Source organism: Melozone crissalis, unplaced genomic scaffold (genome assembly GCF_028551555.1).
Source record: "Melozone crissalis strain CALT ecotype California unplaced genomic scaffold, PUWL_Pcris_2 ptg000026l_1, whole genome shotgun sequence".
Lineage (NCBI taxonomy): Eukaryota > Metazoa > Chordata > Aves > Passeriformes > Passerellidae > Melozone > Melozone crissalis.
The window spans coordinates 7,310,334-7,336,162 of record NW_026535804.1 but is presented as its reverse complement, the minus strand read 5'-3'; the positions used below and the strand labels follow the sequence as shown (position 1 = coordinate 7,336,162).

The 25,829-nt window shown below is 46.4% G+C and overlaps 1 pseudogene; it reads left to right on the top strand.

Annotated features, from left to right (window-relative positions):
* The first annotated feature begins 5,377 nt into the window (after positions 1-5,377).
* On the top strand, positions 5,378-25,829 carry LOC128938433 (myosin-3-like; annotated as a pseudogene).

Sequence of the window (25,829 nt, the reverse complement as noted above, 5' to 3'; positions counted from 1 at the left end):
TTACACAACTGTTAGGATTTCCCTGCCCTGTTCAGTGGCAGCAGGGAGCACAAATGTGTTCCCTGTGTGTTTAGGAGGCCCAAGGGTTGTGCTAAGTGCTCACTGGGAGGAGGCAGAGCTGGTTAGGGAGAGGAAGGGCATGTGCTGGGGGTTCTTGGAGATGCTCTGTCACTGGATATTCAGTATTTTTCCAGTCCAGTATTAGAAATGAAGCAAACTGTACTCATACCCAAATTCCCTGTATCCCGAGGTGCAGTGCCCAGCCCACAGGGAGGGAGCTCAGCTCTGGCAGGAAGGTTTGTGACAGGGCTCCTCTCCTGGGGCTGAGCAGGGCCAGGTGGGTGTCTGGAAGCTGCCTCAGGTGACAGGTTTCATTTGGACAGCTGCACCAGGTGCAGGTTTCATTTGGGAAGCAGATTTGTCAGAGCCTGGGGCTGTGCATGGTGAACCTGTGTTCCCCAAGGCCAGCAGGGACCCCTGGGTACCCCAGGGACAGGGCAGGGCACAGTCTTGGCGGAGGCCAAAGCAAAGCTCTGCTCTGTGTGCTCACACAGCCCTGGCCTGGCAATACCAGTGGAAAACAGCATCTCCTCTGAGGGGCTGCTGCCATCCCAGCCTGGGGACCAGTGACAAGATGTCTGAGGAATGAGGATTGACTCCATTTATCTTCCCAAGGAAGGCAGCACATTCCTCATGTGCTGCCAGCATAGTCCGTGGAGGAGCTCAGCTGATGAGTGACACTTAAGCCACACGAGTGAAGCTTGGCTGCTTTAGGAGTGTTCTCAGCACCAGCACAGGCAGAATCAGGGCCTGAAGAGGTGCAGAGACTGTGACCTTGAACAACTGCAAAAGTTGTGCGTTGCATTTTCAGTCCAGATCATGGAAAGACACAGATAAGAAGGGCTCTCACTGAAAATGTGTTGCATTTTCAGTCCAGATGATGGAAAGACTCAGATAAGAAGGACTCTCAGGAGTTCTGCAGTCCAACCTCCTGCTGCAGCCACCCAGAGCCTCTTCATCCTTGTTCACAGCCTGAGGAAGGAAGCGAGCCTTCCTCATCTCCACCTTGGGTCAAGGTCATGTGTGGATGGAGTTGCTGTTGCTCTTTCTCCCCTTCTGCAGTGCTTTTGAAGATACCTACATTTTCTGAGCCTTTTCTCACTTGGTCAGACTTGCCTGGTCCCAGGACCGACCTGGCATTCCTAAAATGTGCTTCCACCAGCTCCCAGCCAGGATCTGGGACAAATGAAGGCTCTCACATGGTTTTCAGTGAACTGCAGGATGGAGCTGGAGGCTGAGAATTGAGTTGGGCTCTTCACCACCTCTGTAAATCAGTGTGTGTTTTCAGCCAGGTGGAACAAGCACAGAGAGTGGAGTCAGAGCTGGGAACGGCCTGCCCTGATGTGCTGAGGTTGCTGATTGCAGCCAAGGCTTTCCAGCCCTGCTGCTGAAGCACTGTACTCTCTCCTGGAGCCTCCAGGAGCTGTGGCTCCAGCAGTGTGTGCTGGGGCTGCTCAGGAGCTCCCCAGCCTCGGGGCAGGGAGTCTGTGCTCAGTGAAGCAGATGTCTGTGCTACATGTGGTGTCCATTTTTAGTCCTTACTTTAGACATGACTGATGAGTCCCTCTTTTACTGGACTGCTTTTAGGCTTGGTGGCCTAAAAGCAAAGGCAAAAAGCTGACTAATTGCCTCCCAGAGGAGAATTTTAAAGTTTGTTTTGGTTCAATTGGAAACTGATGTTTTTAAAGGAAGATATACTGGCAGTGGAGTGTCTAGCCCCTGACTTCTAGCAGCTCTACATCAGTTGTGCATGTTGCTGTGAAGATTTGTGCTTGGGAGACCTGGGCAGGAATGATTGCACCTGTCTCTGTGCTAGAGCCAAATCATTCCATGTTTTAAGCTGTGCATTACTAGTTTAATAAAGCAGGTTCCTTCAGCGTGCCAGGGAACTTACTCAGCTGCAGCTTACAAAACCTTCTTGTTCTCCCAAAGTTCTTTGTGCAAAAATAGATAGACACCAACCAGTAAATCCACCTTTAATTTGCAGGGGTATATTGAGCTATGAGTGTGCCCTTTTCTGAATGAAGGGCAGCAGTAAAACTCCCTGGCAGGCCCAGGATGGGATGAGAGAGCCTTGCAAGGCAATGTGGCTCCTGGTGACAGCACCCTTGTGACCTTCACCTCAGGCCAGCTCTGTGTGTGCAGTGATGTGGGCAGCACAGAGCAGCAGAGGTACCTGCAGCTGCCGTGGGTCATTGCTCAGTGCCACTTGTTTTCCTGCACTCTGTTCCCTCCTGGACACCTGAACCAGCCAGAGAAAACCAGGAGAGGCTCTCACTGCCTGAAGGTTCTCTTTGCTCTGCTTGCACATCTGGCTGTGGGGACTTAGCCAGCAGTGTGGCCAAGAAGGGCAACAAGAGCTGTGTCTGCAGCAGCCATGGTGTGGCCAGCAGGACCAGGAGAGTGACCACCCCCTGTGCTGGCACTGCTGAGGCACCTGAGTGCTCTGTCCAGCTCTGGGCCCCCCATGACATTGAAGACATGGAGGGGCTGGAGTGTGTCCAGAGAAGGGGATGGAGCTGGGGAAGGGTCTGGAGCTCCAGGAGGGGCTGAGGGAACTGGGAAGGGGCTGAGCCTGGAGAACAGGAGGCTCAGGGGAGACCTTGTGGCTCTGCACAGCTCCTGACAGGAGGGGACAGCCGGGGGGCTTGGGCTCTGCTCCCAGGGAACAGGGACAGGAGGAGAGGGAACGGCCTCAGGCTGGGCACCAGGAGGAAATTCTTCTCCGAAAGGGTGGTCAAACACTAGAAGAAGCTGCCCAGGGAGGTGTCCAAAGAAGGGCTGGATGTGGCACTCAGTGCTCTGGGCTGGGTGACAAGGTGGGCACTGGTCAGAAGTGGACTTGATCTTGGAGGTCTTTTCCAACCCCAGTGATTGTGTGAGTGAGGTCCAGTCTGTCCAGTCCTCTTGCCCTGAGCATGCCTGGGAGCAGGAAATGTCATTTCTGCATTACAGTGGCAATCTGGTGTCAGGACAAAGCCCAGCCCGCTCACTGGCCTGGTGTGCCTCAGCTTTGTGCTTGCAGCACATCCCCTGTGCTGAGTTCAAAGGGCCGATCACAAGGGATGTGTGCTAAAATAAGCTTTTCCTCATCCCCCGGGCTTAGGGGGATTCTAGGAATTCATGGTTCATGAGATATGTGGCTGTGGTGTCCATTTTTAGTGACCTTAAATGAAATTAAGGGCAACATGAAACATGTTTTTCAGAACTCCAGGGACAGTGACTGTGCTGCAAGCCCACAGGCTCGGCTCCCCTTGGGCCAACACAAACAGGGTCAGCCCCTGTCCCAAAGGGGTGACATCCCCTGTGCTGCGGCAGCAGCTGCAGGTGCCCCAGGGGGCTCCAGCTCAGAGTGGGGCTGTGGGAGGTGGTAGGAGCTGTTTGGGGAGGGTGGAGGGGGCTTCTGGCTTCACACAAGGCTTGTGGGCTTTGTTCTGCTGAGGGAAGGCTGGTCCTGCAGCCTTGGGTGATGTCCATGCAGGGCAGAGAGCAAACAGGGCTTGCTAAACAGTGACAGATGACCTGAACAGCCAGAATGGCTCGGGATGGAGGAGACCCTTCCTCTCCTGCACCAGGAGCCCATTCCAGCTGTGTGTGAAGGCTCCCTCTGTTCTGCCAAGTGCTGCCCTGCCAGCCATTGCTGGCTGCTCTGTACCAACAAAACAGTGTGTTTGGGACTGGGAGACCTCCATCTAAAGCCCACTTTCTCAGTATCCTTCTGTGGGAATTGCCATCACACATGTCTGAGAACCTCCTTAGCATGGTGTGATGGGGCTTCTGCAGCTCCTCTTGGCAGCAAGGGCAGTGAATGCTGTGGGCAGCCAAAGCTGTATTCAAAGCTAAACTTGTGCAGTGTATTCATGATTTGACATTCATGAACCATCCATCTCTGGCCAGATTTGGGTGGTGTTCTTTCTGATTAGTCTCTAATTTGCCATGTTTGTCACATTGTATTTCAGTCATGGCCTCTCATCCTGTCCTCCCTGGGCCATGCAGTGGTGTAAGCCACAAGAATTGCCATAACTGATCCTACATGAATCCTCATCCTCTTTTTCCTTCCCATGGCCTTGCTCTCCACCCCACAGAGAGCTGGCTTGTGTTCCTTCACCTCTGTGCAGCTCTGCCCAGGCACTCTGTGAGCAGCAGCAGTGGGGCAGGTCCCTTCTGGGCTATCATTTGTTTGACATGCTGGCGAGAGTGAAGTGCTGGCCGTGGTTCTAGCTGGCAGGAGAGCACGTTCCCAGTAAAGGAAACTTCCACCAAAGAAAAGCCCACAAAATCCCAGAGTTACTAAAATTGGGAGAGAAGAGCAAGTCCTTTCTTTACACACTGTATATGGGAAAAAATGAACATGAATTGGTGAGCAGGCGGGAGTGTCGATCCCTTCCTTCCAAATATAGGGACGGGGCTGAACCAGGGGGACTAAGCTGAGCCTATAAAAGCCCAGGGAGAAAGCCCTTGGTGGCTGCTGATGTCCTGGCCAAGCTGTGACTGACCTGCAGAGGGACAGGAGGCTCCTACCACAGGTCCTGTTCCTCATGCTTGGAGCCTCACAGGGCTGCAGCACTGTGGTGGGAATTCTGCTGTAGATTCCCCACTGGGCCATTGCTTGGGCAGGGAAGGAGTGGTCTCTGGTGAACTTTGCTGACCCTCAAAAGGCACAGTTAACTGCAGTGAGAGGTGTTGGGCCTTTGGAGAGGCTGCAACTCAGTTGAAGTCTGACCTTTGACTCTTTCTCTTTCAGAGATACGAGATGACAGCCGGTCCCTTCCTGCTTTCTCTTGGCTGATTGTTCAGGTGAGGATTTGAGGCATGAGCACTAACAGCTTGCCCAGGCTGGCATGAGCTGGCTCTTCTCCTGTGCCTACCACGGGCAGTCCCTGTTTTTCCCCCTCCATGAGCTCCTTTAAGCACATGTCCATTCCTGCCCACTGTGGCTGCTCACCAGAGGACTAGGACAGGTTTCATGTTGACAGAGAATGAGGGAAGTAATAAACTAAAAACCAGAAGAAAAATAATCTTCAGGGCTTCACTTTTTCTAGGACTACATTATTCCCTCAGGTCTGACCACTTTCCTGGGGAGCCCTCCTCCTCCTTTGGACATGGATCTCCTCTCCTTGGGGCCATGGAGGGTGGTGGCTCTTTCTCCACTGCCTTTGTAACTTCCAGCTTGGAAATGCAAAGTCCCTCAAGATCTCAGTGCACACACCTGAGAGCTGGGAGGGGGGACCTTGGAGCAGCCAGCTGGGGTGAATGTTCAGCTGCTCTCTGCCCTGAGCAGCACACAGGGGTCTGGGCGTCTCTGTCTTCCAGAGCCATGAGCAGAGACGCTGGCATGGAGATTTTTGGTGAGGCCGCGCCGTACCTGCGCAAATCCGAGAAGGAGAGAATAGAAGCCCAGAACCAGCCTTTTGATGCCAAAACCCACTGCTTTGTGGCTGACCCCGAGGTGGAGTACACCAGGGGGAGGATCAAGGCTGCACAGGATGGGAAGATAACTGTTGAGACAGAGGATGGCAGGGTAAGTGCATTCCTTCTGGCCCTTCTCCCAGCCCTGCTTAGGGAGCCAGGGCATCTGCTGGGGACAAACTGGGAAAGCACCAGGCCAGCTCAGGCAAGAAATCTGCCCTGCCCTGCCCTGCCCTCTGACTAGGACCAGCACAGCCTCAGCAGGAAAGTATAGATGTGGATGCTGGGGTAAAAGTGTTCGTTGGATAATTATTCTTGGTTTGGGCTCTGAAAATCACACAATGCTCTAAACCAGGTTGGATCATAGCCTAGCCAGTCTTAACTTAGTTTTTAACACTTTCTCAGCTAACACTGTCATATCCACTCATAAATTCCTTCCTTTACTGGTTGCTGAGCAGACAGATAACTTTGCAAGTCGCCTTTGCATGTGAAACTGTCAGTGTCACTGGCTGCAGTTCCCCAGAGGACCATCCAAGGTGTTAATCTTCCAAAAGGCTGAAATGTCAGCAGCTTGTGCCCTGACACCTTTTGTAAGAATAACTGCAACAGCTCAAAGAACAACCATGACCAACATCTTGGCAGAAGGTGCTACAAGGCTTTTAGAAAGCAGTGGCTGAGTTAAGCTGCTGCCAGCTGTGAACATCTGCCACCCCCACAACAAATCCACAGGCTCTGGCAGTGGGACAGGATGGTCCCCCACACTGTGAGCCCAGCAGACGGTGCTGTTTGGTAGAGACAAAGCTGTTCTTTCATTACGAATGGCCACAGGCAGGAGAGCAACAAGTCTGTCCCAAGGATGGATTTGCTGTTGATGAGTTTTGTGCTGTTTGTGTCCCAGCTCTCTGGCAATTTCATGGGAGGCTGGCTGGCCAGCAGATGTGCCCCAGGTTCTTACAGCCATGAGCAACAAAGACCTAAAGTTTATAAGCAGTGATAATGTGTTGAAAGATCTGTTCCAGCACAAATTGTGTTTGTGTGGTCCCAGCAATGCCAGGAAATTGACACCCTGTCAATGTACCTGTGTTGTAGATTTCCTGGCTGGCTGCAGTGTTTGCCCTGAAATAGCCATATTTTGCTTAGCACAGTTAAACAGAAAGAAAAATATGAATTAGAGCAGCCTTAGAGATGTTATTACTTCTCTGTGGTTGTGGAAGGACTGTCAAGAGCTGCTGAACCAAGGTTGGCTCTTTCTTTCTGGGTTATAGACAGTTGCTGTCAAACCTGATGATGTGTATGCCATGAACCCACCCAAGTTTGACAGAGTTGAGGACGTGGCCATGCTGACCCACCTGCACGAACCCGCTGTGCTGTACAACCTCAAGGACCGCTACAGCTCCTGGATGATCTATGTAAGCTCCTTCTTCTGGCAAAGGAGGAAACACAGCTGCAGAAGCTGGACTTCAGTGCCACCCCTGGTTTTTCCCTGCAGACCTACTCGGGTCTCTTCTGCGTCACTGTCAACCCCTACAAGTGGCTGCCGGTGTACAACCCCGAGGTGGTGTTGGCCTACCGAGGCAAGAAGCGCCAGGAGGCCCCTCCACACATCTTCTCCATCTCTGACAATGCCTATCAGTTCATGCTGACTGGTGAGTGGCTCTGCTTTGACCAGACTTGGAGTAAAAAGGTGTGTCAGACCTGCTGCTTCTGCCAAATGCCATTCCATACCGCCATGGCTCAGTCACCTTTGCCAACTCTTGCAAAGTACTTGGTGTGTAACATTGCAGATGATCTGCTCGGTGTGTAACATTGTACTTGGTGTGTAACGTTGCAGATTATCGGCTTGGTTTTTGTCATCAACCCTAACTGATGCAAAACCAGCTCCAGAGAGTTTTCCGCATCTCCTGGAATATTTTGTTTATTTTTGAAGCACTGTGCTGTAGTGCTGCACGTTATCTGTGTTTCTGATCTAAGTACTAAGCTAAGAAGCCTAAAAGAGACCCCTGCAAAGGGCAGTTGCACTTGGACAGGACACACTACCTGGGAAGTCCCTGGGCTGCACACCTGCATGGGGCTTCAAGGAACAGCAGGGAGATCCAGAACACCTGCTGGATAGAAATAGATGGAAATATTATCACCAAAACACATGGTTTTAATATGAATAAAGTCCTGTCCCATATTTAATAGTATTAAAGGTAAAGAATAAAAAAGACAGAAGCGAAAACAAGCACACGATGAGCAAAGGAGGTGGAAGGAAGACAAAAAGTGGAGTATAGGGAGGGAAAGAGAGGTGGAGAGTAGACCCTGCACCTTTTCAGTTTCACCTGCAGAGATTTTATTTCATTCCCCAATGGACACCAGGTCACAGCTAACTGAGAACCAGCACTTTCCCTACAGCTTCTCTGACTGCAGGTATTTTTCCCTCCGACAGATCGTGAAAACCAATCTATCCTGATCACGTAAGTGCATCTGCCACTTGTGTCCAACAAGAGCTGTGTAGCCACATTTCTCCTCACAGAGAAAAGCAAGGCACAATTCTTCCCAAGAATATTTCTGAGATTCCCATTCTCTGAACCTCAGAGAAAGGAAAATCAATTCTTATCATTTGCTGTGCCTGTGTTTGTGCCAAAGTAGAATGCAAAATGGAGATTGTTTACCCACAGTGATGGTGTTTTGTTTCCTTGGCCTGTCAGGGCCAGGTGTGTGTGTGTGTCAGGACTGTTGGGTGACAGTCACGAGTGCAGGTGTGTGCAGGGTTGAGTGCTTGGCAGATTCAGTTTGGATGTAATATAATGTAATATAATACAATGTAATGTAATATAATATAATATTTAATTAGCCTTCTGATAAAGTAATTAATTAGCCTTCAGTGCGGTGCAGTTGTGTGCAGGGTTGAGTGCTTGGCAGATTCAGTTTAGATGTAGTTAATTACTTTATTATACTATATTATTTAGATGTAGTTAATTACATTATACTATATTATTCTGTACTATATTACACCATAATGTAATATTGTGCAGTTGTGTGCAGTTGAGTTGAGTGCTTGGCGGATTCAGTTTAGATGTAATGTAATATAATATAATATAATATAATATAATATAATATGGTATAGAATAATGTAATATAATAAAGTAATTAATTAGCCTTATAAGATGGAGTCCTCCCTGCCTGGGGATCCCTGTCAATGCTATAGAGGGGGGCAGGTTATCCTTCACTCTGAGCCTTCTCCCTGCAGCGGGGAGTCGGGCGCCGGCAAGACGGTGAACACCAAGCGCGTGATCCAGTACTACGCCACCATCGCCGCCAGCGGGGACACGGCCACCAAGAAGGAGCCCCCGATGAAGGTGTGAGGAGGAAGGGCTTGCTGAAGGGCAGTTCAGGATGTTATCCCCTTGTGGACAGCACTGGTGGCACACACTTACCTCGAAATATCTTTTATTAGCTTCAGCTTCTCATTGAAAGGCAGTAGGTGCAGGGGCTGATGTGCTGTTAGGACCACAACAAATACCAGAGCTGCCACTGCCAAGGTGTAGCTTTACCTGGACTCAAACAGGAAGAGTCAGAGGCTCCAGTTTCTTAGTGTGGATCAATCTGTCCCTGTGGCAGAGACCTGAGAGCTCTGACTGTGGGAGAAATTCTGAATAAGAGGAAAATGAGTTATTTGTTTTTTATGCCCAGCACTGGTTCTTGGTGCTGGAGTCAAGAAGGTGCATGCAGCAGTAGCACTGCAGAGCTGAAATGAAGTGCACATGGCTGCACACGTAATCAATCATTCATTAGAGCCACTTCTTCCTACCACATAGCTCACGGTGTTTTTCAGTAATTATTCAATTATTCCTGCAGGGTTCGCTCAAGGATCAAATCCTCAGCGCCAACCCACTGCTGGAGGCCTTTGGGAATGCCAAGACCGTGAGAAATGACAACTCCTCACGCTTTGTGAGTCACCCTGTGTCTGTCCCTCTGCCCCTCTGTGTTTCCAATGCTCTTTGCCTGCTTGTTAGCTGTGACTGAAACCCCATTTTCCCTCACTACAGGCTGGGAAAAATGTTCTTGCCAACCAATTTCTAGGTTTTTATGAAATGCTGATGTGTTAGCAGCTGTTTAATGCTCACATTGCTGCAGCAAAGAGTTCCCTTTTCTCTATCTTTATATATCAAAGCCAATCAGACTGATTTGGTGATGCTGTCTAAGACTGAAGAAATTAAAACACTCTGAGATTGCTGCACTGACACCACTTTTGTCTGCTTGCCAGGGTAAATTCATTCGTATCCATTTTGGAACCTCTGGAAAGCTGGCCTCTGGTGACATTGAGACCTGTGAGTAACTGAGGGGGGCTGACAGCCTTGCTAGAACATAAAGAACCTGAAAAGTGTCTAAAACGTGCATATACATTACAGACTTGCTGGAAAAGTCAAGAGTCACTTTCCAGCTGAAAGCTGAGAGAAGCTACCACATCTTCTACCAGATCCTCTCCAATAAGAAGCCTGAACTGCTTGGTAAGGACAGCCACCACCTGGTGACACTGAGTAAAGTCAGCCTCGCAAGCATTTCCCTCTGTGCCAGCTCGGTGACAGGGAGTCCAGTGGCACAATGCCCTGTGTCCCTGCAGAGCAGGGATCATGTGATTGCAATAACCATGTGCTGATTTATGTCCTCAGCATTGCAGCCTCGGCCCTGCCCAGGTTCCCCAAGCTGTATTTGTGTCTCTGCATAACACTAGGGCTTTACTCCACCTCCATTTATCCTCCCTGAGTAAGGTCTAACAGAAACTGTGTGCAGGTGAGGTGCAGGGGTGGCCAATGTACTCTGCCTTGCACCTTGCTATTCTCCATGGTGTGGAAATTCCAACTGAGGTGGGCCAGATCCTGTGAATAATCTTCAATAGAAAGCTAAGCAATTCTGGGTGCAGGATGGGCAGGTACCCTGATCTACAAACCATTCATCTGAGCTTTTCACCACGTGGACAAAGGTTATTTCCTGTTTCCAGTGCAACCTTTCTGACCTTTTCCCCCTTCCCACTGCCACAGCACTCCCTACCCATATTACCCACATCCCACATCTGTCCCTTTGGCCACACACTCGTCCTTGGTCCACTCTGCCCCTCCTTCCCAGCTCTCCACAGAGCATTTCCCAAGGTGGAGCTCCTGCTCCCATCCTCCCACTCTGTGTCATGTATGAGGATAAGCACAAATGAGCTTTATCTGAAAGCCTCTTGAAAGCTGTTTCTGTGCCTGGCCTGTGTTCTATGCCCGCTGAATGCTCAGCTCTCAGTTCACAATATTAAACTGGAAGGATTGCTCAGCCAGGGAAGGCAGATGAAAGGCTTTACTCTATCTTTCTGTTCTCTTACCCCAAACCAGGAGTTTGGGATGAAAGAGGAAGGAGAGCTTGTGAAAACTTGCAGAGCCACTGTTCCATCTCCCCTGCCAGGTTCTGGCTCTCACTCCTGTGTTTGCCTTTCAGAGATGCTCCTTGTCACAGCCAGCCCCTATGACTACCCCTTCATCAGCCAAGGGCAGATCTCTGTGGCCAGCATCGATGACCAGGAGGAGCTTCTTGCCACAGATGTGAGTCCAGTTAGCAAGGAGAGGCTTTTACAGTCTCAGTTTACTCTCATGACTGTTAAACCCAGCTGATCTGTCTGGTGTGCAGGCAGCCATTGACACTTTGGGCTTCAGCCCTGATGAGAGGATGGGGATTTACAAGCTGACAGGAGCCATCCTGCACTATGGGAACATGAAATTCAAGCAGAAACCACGTGAGGAGCAGGCAGAGCCTGATGGCACAGAAGGTAATTCCTCCCTGGCTGGGAGAGGAATATTTCCAGCTGTTTCCATGCCATTTCTCACTAACAATGGAGGGAGTCTTCCAGGAGACATGTCATTGTTCCTTGATAAACATAAAAAGGAGGTTTGCTTACTGCATCAAATAGAGGAACTTTCTGCATCCAGTTTATTCCTGATGACTCTGCGTAGGAGCCAGAGCCTGGGGCACATCACTGTAGGTTCTCCAGTTTCTGGTTACACATAGACACTTGTTCTGCCTGGGTGACATCGTGGAGAAGTGGCTTGATGGGGAAAAAGTCTGTGTTGTCCCATCAACAGTGCCCTCCTGGGTTTCACCACATCTGTTGGGGCTGCTGTAGCCACTCTGTCACAAGGCTGTTCAGAAAAATAAAGGAGAATGTTAGCCAAGATTTGTGGATGGGGTAAAGCCAATCAGTTGCAAGTTTCAGAGTGAGCTCTGGCTGGTTCCAATGCCCTGTGTGTGTCTGATTTAAGAAGAAAGTATTTCAAGTTATTATTTTGTTTTCCAGAGGCTGACAAAGCAGGATATCTGATGGGCCTGAACTCAGCAGACTTGCTGAAAGCTCTGTGCTACCCCCGGGTGAAAGTGGGAAATGAATATGTGCTGAAGGGCCAGACAGTGGATCAGGTGAGCATCAAGGAGCAGCAGGGACCATCCTCTCTCCGTAAGGTCACTGTCACCATCATTTTTTCTGAAAAATCCTTTCACCAGGATTTCTTCTCCTGGGAAGCCTGAGAAGCCTCAGAGAAAAATGAAAACAATAATTATCTGATTTGCATCTCCTGTGTTTTGCTCCTTTGGAATGTGGTTTGGACATTGTTTACCAACTGGTCATTGTTTGATTGGTTACATGTGAATTAACTTAATGGCCAATCATGGCCAGCTGTGTCGAGGCTCTGGAGAGAGTCATGAGTTTTTCATTACTATCTTTTAGCCTTCTGTCTGTATCCTTTCTCTATTCTTTAGTGTAGCGTAATGTAACGTAATGTAATGTAACGTAATGTAATGTAACGTAATGTAATGTAATGTAATATAATATAATATAATATAATAGCCTTCTAAGAACATGGAGTCAGATTCATAATTTCCTTCCCTCTGGGGACCCCAGAAATACCACAGGTCACAGCTGAGAATGGTCAGGGCCATGAAGGCCTGTTAGTGCAGTGTGTGTGGGCATGGTGAGGGGTGTTTTGTTCTGGGGCTGCACTGGCAGTGCCCTGACACAGGTGTGGGACATCTCCCTGCAGGTGCACCAGGCAGTGAATGCCCTTGCCAAGTCTGTCTATGAGAAACTCTTCCTGTGGATGGTTGTTCGTATCAACCAGCAGCTGGACACGAAGCTGCCAAGACAGCATTTCATTGGGGTCCTGGACATTGCTGGCTTTGAGATCTTTGAGGTTTGCAGTACTCTCAGACTTCTGCCTGTCTCTTTTTCAGTTTGTTTGTCTTCTCTGACCTTTCCTCCTCCTCCACACCCCAGTGCAGCCCTCAAGCAAATCTGTCTGAAGCTGCTTTTGCCTTTGTAGATCCATCACCCTCTTTGTAAGAAAACAGAAAGTGCAGAAGCATGGCCATGAAGCTGCTCTCTCTCTCTCCCCACAGAGTTTGTATTTATGGACATTAGGGCCACCCAAACATGGCCAATGCAGGCTGCAGCAACCACGTGCTGCACTGCACAACTTTTCTGTAAGCCTGGATACCCATGGTATATTCTTTACACTGCTATCAAAACCCTGTTGGGTCAGTCTGGCTAACCTTGTTGTGACATGCCTGTGAAAAAAAATTGATCAGAGGCAGTTTAACAATATTAACACACTTATTCAAATATTAGTTCAACAGCTTTGAGCAGCTGTGCATCAACTTCACCAATGAGAAACTGCAACAGTTCTTCAACCACCACATGTTCGTGCTGGAGCAGGAGGAGTACAAGAAGGAGGGCATTGAATGGGAGTTCATTGACTTTGGCATGGACCTGGCTGCCTGCATTGAGCTCATAGAAAAGGTGAGTTTCTTAAGCATCTTGTGCAATCACACAAATTGAATCTATAGAGGTTTCTTGAGAGTGTTTGCTTTGATTGTTTTCAATACAATCTCTCTGGGAAGCCTTCAGGTCTCTTCACCTCCTCTATTTCTTTAAATATTACCCATGTGTGCAATTAATTATCCACTGACTGGGAATATATCCTGTCTTCTAAAAAGACACTGATTTTAACCTACCTTCCTTCCTTCCTTCCTTCCTTCCTTCCTTCCTTCCTTCCTTCCTTCCTTCCTTCCTTCCTTCTGTCGTCCTGTCCTTGTGCATTGGCTCTCCTCAGCTTTTCTCTCACTTAAATTCAAATCCCAGAAAACCTCATGTCTGCTTTCCTTTTGTTCCTTCTCAGTTAGAAGTCACTACTGTATTCTGAGAAGTTACTGCACAGTTTTTGCCTGACTTCTCTTGTTTTCCACACACTGTCTGGGTAGTTCAGAATCTTATGAGTTCTTTTAAGTATCTTGCCAGCTGTTCACAAAAAATCTTTCTTACCCGCTCATCTCAGGCTAATTCTCTATAAAATACCTCCAGTACTTCATTTTAGCATGTCTTTCACTCTGTTTTATTATAGCTTGAATTGATCTTATTTGAAAACACCATTTTTCTATTCAGCCCATGGGCATTTTCTCCATCCTGGAAGAGGAGTGCATGTTCCCCAAGGCAACTGACACCTCTTTCAAGAACAAGCTCTATGACCAGCACCTGGGCAAGTGCAGCAGCTTCCAGAAGCCCAAGCCAGGCAAAGGCAAGGCTGAGGCTCACTTCTCCCTGGTGCACTATGCTGGCACAGTGGACTACAACATCACTGGGTGGCTGGAGAAGAACAAGGACCCTCTGAATGAAACTGTTGTGGGGCTGTACCAGAAATCATCTATGAAAATTTTATGCCATCTTTATGCCAGTTTTGCTTCCATAGATGAAGGTAAGCTTGGAGGATTATGTTTCCAGTTTGGGATTTCCTATTGCACCTCTCACCTGATGTGGATCAGTGCTGAGTCAGTGCTTGTGTGCTGTGTGTTAAATGCACAATTAAAATACTGTCAAAGGGATCTGCAGCAGTTCCTCAGCTGGACTGTCATCTCATTTTCCAGCTGAAGGTGGTGGGAAGAAGAAAGGAGCCAAGAAGAAGGGCTCTTCCTTCCAAACTGTCTCTGTACTCTTTCGGGTAAGTGTGTTCTCTGGCAGGGACTGTCACACCTGGCTCCACAGCCCTGTTTTTATTTTATATCAGGAGGGAAGTTCTTCAGTAGAAGCCATTTACTTTGCTGATGCCTACACAGAAGTGTAGAATGTTCACTAGGAGAGTAAGGGCAAAGTTCTGAATTTTTGCTGTTCAGCAGAGTCAAATCACTCTGAGAACTGAGATAATATAGAGATTAGAAATTATCTCTGTTTTACAGGAAAACCTGAATAAGCTGATGTCTAACTTACGAACAACTCATCCTCACTTTGTGCGTTGCATCATTCCCAATGAAACAAAGACCCCAGGTAATTCCTAAAACATAGAATGGACAGGGGTAGAAGGAGCAGTGCTAGAGAAATCAGTGTGTCCCCATGCTGCTCTGTCACAGGCCTGATGGATCACAAGCTTGTTCTGCACCAGCTGCGATGCAATGGTGTTCTGGAGGGCATTAGGATCTGCAGGAAAGGATTTCCTAATAAGATACCATATGGGGATTTCAAACAAAGGTCAGTAATAACATTCTTGTGTTTGCATTGAGCCAAACTCATTTGAAAGAAGACTCTTGCTAAACCAGCCCATGATTCAGTTGTTAGGAAAAGACTATTTTAATATTTAACACGCATGGAAAGCAAAAGACATATCTAATAGCATGGTCTGTGTGGGCGGTACCCACCCAGATGCCTTCCTCAATACTGTATGCCAAAACCTATTTTTAATTCATTCCTGTTAATTTGAATGTTTGTATATTCTTTGCTTTAATTCTCAAATTAGGCACAAGCATGTTTCAGCAAAAACACAGAGGGTGGTCTATGCACATTCTGTATTTCACTGCCATCTAGTAGAGGCTTGAAGAGTGTGGTTTAAATAATTATAACTAGAATGGTTTTACAAAGAGGAAACTGTGTTAAATCCAATACTACTTCTTGATGAAATGCTAAGTTTGACTGGCAAATAGAGCTGCAGTAACAGAAGGGAATCCAACAGGAAATCCAGGTCAGTTCCACATGACCCTTTCATTTTGTAGTGGGTTAATATTTTGACATGCTAATATTTCTACAGCATTAGCAGATTCATTTGTAGATAAAACCCCATAACCAAAAAATCTTATTATGGGAACTGCTGCAAATAAGACATTTATAAAGGGTTGGTAAATCCAGGGCAACCCAGCTAGGGTCATCCGCTCGTTGTGTTAGAACAAAGGCAAATGTAGGGTCAGATCTCTAAGAACTAAGCAATCACTCCCTCTTTACAACTCTGTGCAGGGTGTGCTGGAGAGCAGGACACTGAGCAGGGCTGAAATGGTGTTTTGGGTACTACCTGAAAGCATTGACTCAGCCGTTGATGTGGGAGGGCAGATTTGTGTATCAATGCTGAAAATAGGTATGGAATAATCTCTCAGTGTAGGATTAGGAAGTCCATTGCTGGATCCAAAGTCTAATTCTGAGTTACATGGTTCAGGAGGAATGTGAGAAACTGGATATGGTCCAGAAAAGCAGTTTCCCTACTCTTAAAATCCATCCATTTTTTAAATTTACAGCTAACCCAGTGAGCTGGAGCCCTAGAGTAGTGATAACGACTGTGACACAAATGAGCAGAGTCTCTCAGGTCCAAGAACAGACTGTCCATGCCTTCAGTCTCAGTGAGGGCTGTAACACATCCTTGGTACCTTCTGAACTGACCTGCTGCTATTTGCTGCTTTCCTTACTGCTTTGCTATTGAGGCTGGAGGTGTGAGTCAGACTAAGCCTTCCTCTGTATCTTCAAACTGACAGCTGTTCTTGTGGCATCCTGTGCACTAGAATGGTACTGATGGGTGAGCTTTTCCCTTTATTTTATCAGATACCTCCTTCTGAATGCCAGTGCCATTCCAGAAGGAAAGTTTATTGATAGCAGAAAGGCGTGTGAAAAGCTGCTGTCTTCCATTGAGATAGATCATACGCAGTACAAATTCGGACACACTAAGGTAAATGTTTAATTTTGCCATAGGATAAGAAAACATTCATTGCATTGAAATGCAAACCCAGCAAGGAGTGATGTCTGTTCTTTGGCTGCAGGTGTTCTTCAAGGCAGGTTTGCTGGGTGTCCTGGAAGAGATGAGAGATGAACGTTTAGGACAGATGATCACACGGATCCAGGCTTTGTGCAGGGGATACCTCCGGAGACTTGACCTGAAAAAAATGTTCGACCACAGGTGTGTGTCCTCTGCCAGGTCTGGTTGCTCAAAGATGGGCTTTATTTACTGATGGATCACTCTGGTTTCAGGGAGTCCATCCTCTGCATCCAGTACAACATCCGTGCATTCATGAAAGTCAAGCAGTGGCCCTGGATGAAGCTGTACTTCAAGTTTAAACCTCTCTTAAAAAGTGTGGGAACTGAGAAAGAGCTGGCCATGATGAAGGAAGAGTTTGAGAGAACAAAAGAGGAACTGGCTAAATCAGAAGCCACCAGGAGCAAACTGGAAGAAAAAATGGTGTCTCTGGTGCAAGAGAAAAAGGACCTACAGCTGCAAGTACAAACTGTAAGTAATTCAAATAATTTTTGGCTCTTCAGATTACATCAGTTTTGTTTGAGTATTCAGTAAAGGGCTGAAAGGAAATTCTGTTTTTTCATGTACCAGCCACTTAATAAACAGGTGATTTATGCAAGTGTCAGTGCCAATGTGTGATAATGAAACACATTTCTTTTCTCTGTAAAAAGGAAAATGAAAATTTGGCTGATGCTGAAGAAAGATGCGACCAGCTGATCAAACTAAAATTCCAGCTGGAAGGAAGAATAAAGGAGGTAATGGAAAAGCTGGGGGATGATGAGGAGATAAATGCTGATCTGGCAGCCAGAAAGAGGAAACTGGAGGATGAATGCTCTGAGCTGAAGAAAGATATGGATGAGCTTGAGTTAACATTGGTCAAGGCTGAAAAGGAAAAGCATGCCACTGAAAACAAGGTGCTTTTTATTTCTGCAATGTTTAATAACAGTTGCTCTGTGGATGCATAGGGTGTAAAGATTCAGTAAACTTGAATGCTTACATGCTGCTGTGCAAGGAGATCTGTGGGCCTGGTATTGAACCTGGGCACCTCTGTTGTGCAGGAAAACCAACCCATAAGCATACAAAAATGCACTAAAATTAAAGTCCAGCATTGCTTTGTGACTTCTGAAGGGTTGGTATATAAGCAGAGAGATTGTAAAGTGTGACCGCAAAATGATTAAAGCCTCTTTGGGAGTCTAACAGCAAGTTCATTGTCTGTATTCATGGCCTATGTGAGGGCCAAAATTATTAGTGACCTTGAGCTATTTTGCCTTACAATAGGTCAAAAATCTGACAGAAGTAGTGAGAGGTTTGGACGAGACTGTTGCAAAGTTAGTGAAGGAGAAGAAGGCCCTGCAAGAAGCCCAGCAACAGGCACTGGATGACCTGCAAATAGAGGAGGTGAAAGTTAATACCCTCACCAAAGCCAGGACCAAGCTGGAGCAGCAAGTGAACCACGTAAGCATGCTCAACACAAGGAGAAGGAGCAGATTCTTTAGTTGTTCCATCAGTCATGTTTATATATGTTTATGTTGCAGGTTGAAGGATCTTTGGAACTCGAAAGAAAAGCGTGTATGGACCTTGAACGAGCAAAGAGAAAGCTTGAGGGAGACTTGAAACTTGCACAGGAAACCATAGCAGATCTGGAGAATGATAAACAACATTTAGATGAAAAATTAAGGAAGTATGAGAAACAAATTAGTAGATAATTTATTATTTGGCTTTAACTGGACTTATTTTCTTTTAACAAAACATCTCCTTCACAGGAAAGACTTTGATTTTAACCAGATGCAAAACAAAATTGCGGAACAGCAAAATTCAGGTACTCATTTGCAGAAGAAGATCAGAGAATTGCAGGCAAGAGACTTTACTTCATCATTACTGTTTGCTTGCTTTAAACTGTAGTACCATGAATAATGCTTGTCCTCAGTTTGGCATTGGCTCCCTCAGACACAGGGGAAACTTCCAGCACCTTCTCATAGAAGCCATCCCTGTATCCCCACACTCAAAACCTGGTAGTGGGGGATACAGAGATGAAAACTCAAAACAACAGCACAAAGCTGTGATCTAAAGCTAGAATGAGATGATCCATAGGGTCTTTCTGTCAGTAAGTCTTTACCTACGATGCCAAACAGTGAAATTCAAAGGATGTTTGTTTTGCTTACAGTCTCCAAAACAAGGTTCTTAGTGTTCTACTGCGAAAAATATGCAGAGACCTAAGCACTAAATGACCTGTTCCCTATTTAATTCCTGATGTGCTATTCCCTCGTTGTCCAGGCCCGTGCTGCAGAGCTGGAAGAAGAGACCATGAGTGAGAAAACAACGCGGACAAAAGCAGAGAAGCGTTGTGCTGAGCTCGCTCGGGAGCTTGAGGAAACCCGAGGGAGCCTTGAAGAGGCTGGAGGAGCCACCACGGCTCAAGCAGAGCTCAGCAAGAAGCGTGAGGCAGAGTTCCAGAAGATGCGCCGTGACCTGGAAGAGGCCACGCTGCAGCACGAAGCCACGGCTGCCGCCCTGCGCAAGAAGCACGCGGACAGCACAGCCGAGCTGGGCGAGCAGATCGACAACCTGCAACGCGTGAAGCAGAAGCTGGAGAAGGAGAAGGATGAGCTGAAGATGGAGATTGATGACTTGGCCAGCAACATGGAGTCTGTCTCCAAAGCCAAGGTACACAATTATTTTTATTAGGAATTTGATAGCAATGTGGTATTTTATCTTTAATCTTATATGACTTAATTTTTATCAGGTTGTATCAAAAATCGTTTGTCCAAACCTCATGTGTAGAAGTTTGGGTGCATGTACAGTCCCAAGATGTCAACTGCATCTTCTGGACATATTTTCCTGCTAAAAGAAGGCAGGATCAAGGTATTTACTCTTTTCTTTTTTTTTTTTTTTTAATGTGCAATTGATATCTAGGCAAATCTGGAGAAGATGTGCCGCACTCTGGAAGACCAGCTGAGCGAGTATAAAACAAAGGAGGAGCAGAATCAGCGCATGATTAGCGATCTTAGTGCTCAAAGAGCTCGTCTGCAGACAGAATCTGGTACAGCCCTTCTGTCTGTAATTTGGAAATGGGAGAACCCCATAAATTGCTCTCTTGGCTCTTAAAATTTTGTCTCAATTGCAAACTTTTTCAGGTGAATATGGACGCCAGGTGGAAGAAAAAGATGCTTTAATTTCTCAGCTGTCTAGAGGGAAACAGGCTTTCACCCAGCAGATTGAAGAACTGAAGCAGCAGCTAGAGGAGGAGATCAAGGTGAAGATACTCACATTACATATGAAATAAATATTTGGCATAATACTGGTTTTTGGGAAGTGTTCAAGGCTTCAAAAGGTGATTCAATTAAAAGTTCAAACCATTCCTTTAGACAATGCAATCCAGGCCCTTACAGCGCAGGACTCCCATGTTTTTATGAGGCAGTCAGTTAATCTCTATCTCTTTGGGTCGTTTATCAGTGTATAAGTACCAGTGAGAGAAATTTCCCAGGAAACACCAACTTCTTATCGCCATATTTTTACCACCAGGCTAAGAATGCCCTGGCCCACGCCCTGCAGTCCGCTCGCCACGACTGTGACTTGCTCCGGGAGCAATATGAGGAGGAGCAGGAGGCCAAGGCGGAGCTGCAGCGAGCCCTGTCCAAGGCCAACAGTGAAGTGGCCCAGTGGAGAACCAAATACGAGACGGACGCGATTCAGCGCACGGAGGAGCTTGAGGAGGCCAAGTATAGATGAAATGAGCTGCTCAGATGTATATTGGGCAGAATATAGACCCACTTTTAGTAACCTGGCCTAAATTTCTTTTTTTTGAGTTTTCATATAGTCTTAATTAAAATGAGACTCATAGTGAAATTATTTTTTTTATCATATGCTTGTTTTATTTATGTACCTAAAGGAAAAAGCTCTCTCAGCGTCTCCAGGAAGCAGGGCAGCAGGCAGACACGCTGAATTCCAAGTGTGCCTCCTTGGAGAAGATGAAGTTTAAGCTGCAGGGGGAAGTGGAGGATCTGACACTGGACACAGAGAGAGCAAACACATCAGCAGCTGCCCTTGACAGGAAACAGCAGAATTTTGATAAGGTGAGCACAGTATCTTTCAAGTGTAGCCTCCCAGAAAGCCAAACTAACGCTCTGTACATCAGTCAGTGCTGAAGTCAAGGTGAATCTAACTAGAGCCACTAGGGCACGGCAGTAGGAATTTGTCCTGGTTTAAGAGAATGCATTATTTATCTAGTACAAAATGTAATCAGAGATCAAATAATATTTTCAGTACCAGCAGGAAATGAAGCATGATAACCTCTCCTCTGAGGAAAGGCTGACAGAATTGGGATTGTTCAGCCTAGAGAAGAGAAGCTTCAGGGTGACCTAATTGTGGCCTTCCAGTGCCTGAGGGGAGCTACAAGAAAGATGGAGAGAAATTGTTTGCAAGGGCCTGGAGTGACAGCACAAGGGGGAATGGCTTCACACTGTCAGAGAGTAGGTTTAGATTGGATATTAGGATTAAATTCTTCCCTGTGAGGATGGGTAGACCCTGACACAGGCTGCCTAGAGAAGCTGTGGCTGCTCCATCCCTGGAAGTGTCCCAAGGCCAGGTTGGAGACGGCTTGGAGCAGCCTGGGATAGTGGAAGGTGTCCCTGCCATGGCAGGGGATTTGGAACTAGGTGATCTTTGATGTTCCTTCCAACCCAAAGTGTTCTATGATTCTATGGTGTCTTCCAGGTCTTGGCAGAATGGAAGGGGAAGTATGAGGAGAGCCAGCTGGAGCGGGAAGCTGTCTCTAAAGAAGCAGGCTCACTGCACACAGAGCTTTTCAAAGTGAAAAATGCCTATGAGGAAACCTTGGATCAGCTCGAGACAATCAAGCGGGAGAACTCCACTCTCCAGCGTACGTGTTGGGCTCTGTGTCCCATCAGCTTTCACACACCAACCACAGCAAGGTGTGCTCCACCAGCACACTCATGCCTGCAGGAGGGCACCAAGGGACAGCACTCTGTCCCTCCTGTGCTCCCCATCTTAATGCAGAATATCAGTGCCTTACCAAAAGCTGTCAAGTATGTTTGTAAAGTGATTAAGAAAATAAAGCAAATGTCCTGGCTCTCTCATCTGCTGCAGACATTGAGGTGCCATTCCCAGGCAAAGGTAGTGATTGTGGGAGACTGAGCAGCTCATGAGAGTGAGTTTTACAGATATACTGAACACAAAGACAGGACCTGCATTAGACCCTGATGACTTATCCATAGATATAACATGTACAGGGCCCTTCCAGGCTCTCTGTAAGGAGGGCTGTTAAACCACACCAATGCCCCACTTGGCCTGCATGAGTTGGTTGTGTCTGCTTTTATCTCTACATATTTACAGACACGTGTACCATTGTGTACACATGTACATTTGTGTATATGTATTTATGTGTGCAAAAGGGGTGCTGAATGAAGCAACAAAGCACAGAGTTCAGCTCCTCTGGTTGATGTCATTCTTCTCTCACAGAGGAAGCAGCTGATCTCACCGAGCAAATTACTTCAAATGGCAAAATGATCAGAGACCTCGAGAAAGCCAAAAAGCAAGCTGAAATAGAAAAAAATGGTCTGCAAACAGCTCTGGAGGAGGCAGAGGTGAGTTAGTTTAAATATTACTGTAGATAGTAAAGAGCATGCTGAGCAGCTTTCTGTTCCCTTTTCTGGCACTAGCTGTGTGCAAAGTTGATTCCCACAAACTTCAGGAAGTTCTGTGAAATCACTGAGTACCATCTCAATAATCATGTTCTCTAAAATGTTACCTTCATCTTTGTTTTTCTCTTTTTTCTTTTAAAGGCAGCTCTTGAGCATGAAGAAGTCAAAATCCTTGGTGTCACCCAAGAAATGACTCAGATAAAGTCAGAAATCAGCAGAAAGATTGCTGACAAGGATGAGGAGATCAACCAGGTAAAAAAAAACCAAGAAAGGACTGTGGAGACCATGCAGGGTGTTTTGGATGCTGAGATCAGGAGCAGGAATGAAGCCCTGAGGCTGAAGAAGAAGATGGAGGGAGACCTGAATGAAATGGAGATCCAGCTGAGCCATGCCAACCGCCAGGCTGCAGAGGCACAGAAACACCTGCACAGCATCCAGGGAGCTCTCAAGGTCTTGCTTTATCTTATGGTTGATTTATTTTTTAAGCACAGTATTTGAGAAATTCATTAGGTCAAAAATGACTCTTCAAATACAGGACACCCAGCTGCACCTGGACGATGCTATCAGGACACAGGAGGACCTGAAGGAGCAGGTGGCCATGGTGGAGCGCAGAGCAAACCTGCTGCAGGCTGAAATTGAGGAGCTCCGGGCAGCCCTGGAGCAGACGGAGCGGTCGAGGAAATTGGCTGAGCAGGAGCTTCTGGATGCCACTGAACGTGCACAGCTCCTCCACACCCAGGTAGTTTGCTTTGCTAAGACTGATGTATTTTGGGGTCCAGAGATTGATGGAGGAAGAAGGATTGATGAATTGATCTTGATGAATAGACCATCAAAGCCTCACTCTTTCTCCTTCATAGAACACCAGCCTTTTTAATACGAAGAAGAAGCTTGAGACTGATATGGCACAACTCCAAACAGAGATAGAGGATATTACTAATGAAGCAAAAAGTGCTGAAGAAAGAGCTAAGAAGGCAATGACAGATGTGAGGATGTTGCTCTGGTTTTCACTTTGAATTTTTAAGTGGCATAGCTGCTGGGGGTTAATGTAAATACTCTTGTCACATGTTGGACAAGGAACCATCTGTGAACTGGTTGAAAAGGCTTTGTGTCAGAGGAGGATTAGAGCAACAGGGAACATGTCCTGCTGACAGATAGGGCTGTTGCCATCATAAAGAACTAAACCTACATTTAGTCAGTTGAAAACAAAATAACTTTCTTCAGTGCTGCATGGAAATGTAATCCACAAAGAAATCCTGCAGTATTGAAACCAGTAAAGTGGCTAAGGTATCTGAATAGTTATCTTTGCAAAATCCTCTTTATCAAATTTTTAAATGAGAATTGTAAATTTCCATTCAAAATTACTGCTAAATCCTCTCATGCAAGACCTGTGAACCTCAGTCAGGCAATAGGACTGGTGTGTCATGGGACTCAATCTGCTAATGATTTTTGATGCAGAGGATTAAACCAAAATCTTAACACTTAGATGCATTATGTGGAATTAAAAAATAAAACTTTAAAAATTGCTCATTAAAAGGAAAAAAAAAAAAATAGAATCTCAGAATCATTAGTATTAGAAGGGACCTCCAGAGATTATCTACTCCAACCCCTCTGCCCAGGAAGGGTCACCTGCAGCAGGTGACACAGGAATGTGTCCAGGTGGGTTTGGAATGTCTCCAGAGAGGGAGACTCCATGCCCTCCCTGGGCAGCTGTTCCATGCTCTGCCACCCTCCATGGAAAGAAGTTCTTCCTCATGTTGAGGTATTCCTGTGTTTTATTGACTTCTATTCTGTTTGAATAAAAGACATTGCAATTAATTATGCCCACATATATATTTATATAAAACTTCTAGTTGTCATATTTTTTAATTCAATTTTCATATATTTTGCTGCAAAAGCAAATTGTTGAATTATTCATTTATTATAATTATATAATTATAACATTAATTATGATGTTACTCAATATTTCACTGAAGTGCTTAATTATATTAAGTGTAGGAATCCAACCTTTGACAGCAAAATAAATCTTAAGTTTGTCTTAAATAACATAGATAATTTTAAACTATTTTGTGCCTTTGTGGCACTACCCTCCAGGAGGTTGGGGCAAGCACTAAAGCACAGCACCCAGCACACCCCAGATGTGTTGAGCACTGAAGTTTTCAGCTGTGCCATGTCCTGTCCCAGACTCTGCTGTTGTTCTGGCAGTTTTCCCCAGCTCTTAGTCAGGTCACAGTGGGACAGAACATTTTCCCTTTCTGTCTCTCCAGCTCTGTGTGCAGTAAGGCAGACTTTTCCCATCTTTTTCCTTACTGTTTCCTGTCAGGTTTTTTTCATTATCATGTCATGGAAAAAAAAAAAAACAAAACAGGGAGTGAGGTGACAGGAATGGTCAACAGGACACAGGATTCAATCCTGTGCTGGTGCACAGTATGTGCTGTTCTTTCACATTCTTCCAGTTTCTTGTGTCATCTCCCTTCCAAGGCAGCCAGGATGGCAGAAGAGCTGAAGAAGGAGCAGGACACCAGTGCTCACCTGGAGAGGATGAAGAAGAACCTGGACCAGACAGTGAAGGACCTGCAGCACCGTCTGGAAGAGGCCGAGCAGCTGGCACTGAAGGGAGGGAAGAAGCAGATCCAGAAGCTGGAGGCCAGGGTGGGTACCAGCCCAGAAACATCTTTCTTCTCCAAGTCCTGTGTGAGGGCTTAAGCCAATTGTTGATTAATTCACCAGATCCGAGAATTAGAAGCTGAACTGGAGGAAGAACGTAAAAAATCCTCAGAGGCTATGAAAAACATCTGCAAATACGAACGGCGTTTCAAAGAGCTAACTTTTCAGGTGGGTAAAAATAGAAAGTAATTCTGATGTTTTGTCTCCCAAGGACATAAAATTGCACGTTCTCTTTCCACAGTGTGAAGAACAAAAGAAGAACATGGTTAGGTTACAAGATCTGGTAGATCAACTGCAGATGAAAATCAAATCCTACAGAAAACAAGCTGAGGAAGCTGTGAGTCATGAAAGTGAAGCAAACAGTTATTTCCCAGTTCATAGGACTGCCAGTTCAAAAGTTGGCTCTGTGCCCCAGCATGTTGACAAATGGTTTTAAATTTTTGTTTTGCAATTTCAGGGTGAACAAGCCAATACTGATCTCTCCAAACTGAGACATGCACTGCATAAGATAGGTGAGGCCCTGGAAAGGGCAGACATTGCTGAGAGCCAAGCAAATAAACTCAGAGCTAAGGCCAGAGAAGGCTCTGCTACAAAGGTAAGGCTTTCCTGCAGGTGTGCTGTTTGCTCAAGTGAGTCTAGCAGCAGATTTGTGCAGGCATCATTTGGAAAGGAAGGGCCTTTTAAATACAAGCTGAGTGGGTTGGCGTTGTTAAGATGGAATAAGCTTAGCAGTGCATGTGAAACAATGGAAATAATCTTTTCTTCATGCTTCAGCTTCGATGGTGGCCATCTTAGTGTTACCTACATATATTTAATTCACACAGTGGTTTTAAGGGTTCCACACATGTCTGCATTGGCTCAGACTCTCTTGCCCATCCTAGCTGGATGGTGCACTGAGATGGATGATTTTAGGCATCAAAAGACTCATCTTGGCATGTGTAGACTAAACAGAGCCTCTCCTTTCTAGGTGGTGTTAGGAACTGAAAAATGA